Raw genomic sequence first — 3,119 nt, 5'->3', positions numbered from 1 at the left:
GTTATAAAAATATTTATGAAGTGTGAATTTGTTATTATACCCATTCCTTGTTAGGGGTGCACAAACCCGACCTGGCCCAAAGGCCCGAACACTTTAGGGACTAATTTGGTGTGATTTCATCGGGTTTAGGATTGGGTAAGGGTCTCAAAAATAGACCCGGTCATTATTTCGGGTCGGGTCTGGGCCATGGCTCGGGTCACCCGAAGTCGGCCCGGTGGCCCGGTCATCATACACAATTAATATTTTGTGTTATTAGTGATGGATCATGACTATTCTTATCTGGAATTTAAGTATTGTAAACCTTAATATTTTGTGTTATTAGTCATTATAAGACTATAAGTTAATGTTTTATGTTTAGAATGCATAAGACTTTAGACTAATGCATAATATTGTGTTATTTGTATTGATTTAAATATTTGATATTATTAGACAATATTAGTATTGATTGTAGTTTTGCTTTAGTATTGATTGTGGTTATGTTTTAATTTTAAAGAAGGATTGGTTCTTATTATATTTTTCTAAGTGAATTTTACCATGTTAAATAATGGTTGGAGTCTTGAAAATTTGGATATTTTTACATGCTAGCTTACAAGAAGGTATCAACGTACTGTAATGTTAATGGTCCGGTTTTCACCCGGTTTTCACCCGATATAATTGTGGTCCGAAAATGTATTGGTTTGATCGGGTTTAGGGTCGGGTTCGGGTCTAATAAATAGACCCGGTGTATATTTCGGGTCGGGTCTGGATCCCATCAAACCCGGCTTCACCCGGCCCATGTGCACCCCTATTCCTTGTACTTTATGATGGAGAAGCGAGAGCGTGAAATGCAGAGTGAGTTATAGAGTTGAGTTTTTTTTTTCTATGACACAGGGTGAAACGGAAAAGGGAGGAAGAAAAGGATTTTTGGCCGAAACGTGAGAAAACAGAAGAAGACTATTTTGTTATTCTTAAAAAAAGTTCACGATTAAAGATTTAACAATTAGTGATGGTATTTTTGTGTGGGTGACTGACTCCAAGGTATAGCTCGTTTTCCTAATGTTTGAATTTACTTTTTTCTTGGACAAGAAAGATGATACGTCGATTTTCTTTAAGAACAGCGGCGGTGGGCACTTGCAAAGGCACTTCAACACTCAAATTAGTAAAAGTAGAAGATAAATATCAAACTACTCAAAATAAACAATGTACCTCCTTCATGTTAGGAGTGAATGTATTTATAGAATTGTTGTGCTATAGGCAGTTACTTAATGGGTCTAATACTGTGAAACTGTTACTTAGTGGATCTAATATTGTGGAGTTGTTACCTAGTGATGTTTGACTTTTTAAGATAAATCCATTAGGAGAACAGAACACGTACTTTACGTACTTCTAAGGTAACACGTGTTTATTTAGTTTTAAGCAGATTCCGATTTATAATTTTACCTGAACCAGTTATAACCAACGGATCATAGCTCCCAAGCTTGACCTGTGAAAATTTTTAATTAAACAGGTTGAGCTTCCGACTTATAAATTGGAATTATAATTATAACAGCCCCAAACTCAACTTGTTGGATTGGAAAAGAAAGAAAAAAGAAAAATATTGGTAATAAAAAAAGTTATATTGAAAGATTGTAAACGATCGAACAGATGAAATAGACAAACAAACAAATAAATAAAGATGGAGTAAAAAGTATTAGAAAGTGCTATAGTTATGTCTATCTATAAATGGTAAGAGTTGCTCGATCAATATAATTATGTGGGGATACTTTTCTGTTTGAGAACAATTTTTCATGGATGGCATATAGTATTTGATTGGCGCGAACTGAAAAGTTCGAAAATATGTATTCGTTGACCGAATCCATTATATGATCCGAAGATGTAATGATTAATAGTCTTGAGAATTTTTTCAACCCAATTGACAAATTTCTTACCCAAAGCAATTAAGTATTGAATATTGAGTGAATAATAAAGATTTGTAACATAAATAAAATGGATTGAAAGTAAACATGCATAAATTATTATAAAATAGAAAAATAAATTGAGATGATTGCTAATTGAGTTTGTTTTTTGATTGGTAAAAAGTTATTTTTTCGGATTGATTAATAACCAATTTTATTTTCGGATGAATTGATTTATTTTAATATATGAAATGATAAGATACATGAAACAATTCAAATATATAGAGTAGTAGACACCTAGTAAGAAATTATGATGTATTGAAAGTTGAAATAAAAGATTTATATGAGCTAATTAGATTATATATATATACATGATTTTAGCGAAGTAGAAATGTCAACCTCAACTTATAGGTCGGTCTAAGTTGGTGGAGGAAGAGGTGAAATTTGCTCATAAACTATGATCGAGGTCCATTGTAAGTTGCTTAAAATTTTTATTGTTGACAACATGAGAAGAAAAAAAGGAATAAAGCAAATACTCATTTATGAGTAATATGTGAATTTAAAATAAACATATAAATATTCACTATTACTAAAAGGATAGAATAAATGATAAATTTTTAAAAAATTATTAAAAAATATTGTAAAAGATTGTTAAATTTAGTTAAAAAACTCGAATATAATTCCAATTTTATGAACTTCGGTGGAACAGAAATGATTTTATTTGACCCATTTCTTGTTTTTCTCGTTTTTGCTCCCGTTGGTTCTATCAGTCAGAAGATCGGCCATTTTCTTTCCCCCAACTTGGAGAGTGATATTCATTGCCACCAGTTCATCATGAGTAGGTGGGGGAACAACATCATCAGCCATGGCCTGCAAAAATAATAACAAAAGGTTGTCGTATGGTTATTTAATTTCGACCCCAGGATGGTGGCCAAATGTTCTTGTGTGGGTAGCCGACTCCAAGGTATAGCTGATTTTCCTAATACTCGGACTCGCTTTTCCTTGGACAAGAAAGATGATACGTCGGCTTTCTCCAAAAACGGCGGCGTTGGGCACCTGCAAAGGCACTCTAACGCCCAAATTAGTAAGAGTAAAAAATAAATATCAAATTACTGAATAACGTACCTTCTTCATGTGTGGATGTATTCATGTCAAAATGAATATTAGTAGGTCTAATATTGTGGAGCTGTTATTTAGTGGATCTAATATTGTGGAGTTGTGACTTAGTGATGTTTGACTTTTTAA

This window comes from Arachis stenosperma, chromosome 6 (assembly GCF_014773155.1).
Source record: "Arachis stenosperma cultivar V10309 chromosome 6, arast.V10309.gnm1.PFL2, whole genome shotgun sequence".
Classification (NCBI taxonomy): Eukaryota; Viridiplantae; Streptophyta; class Magnoliopsida; order Fabales; family Fabaceae; genus Arachis; species Arachis stenosperma.
Note: the sequence above shows the minus strand (reverse complement) of the source record.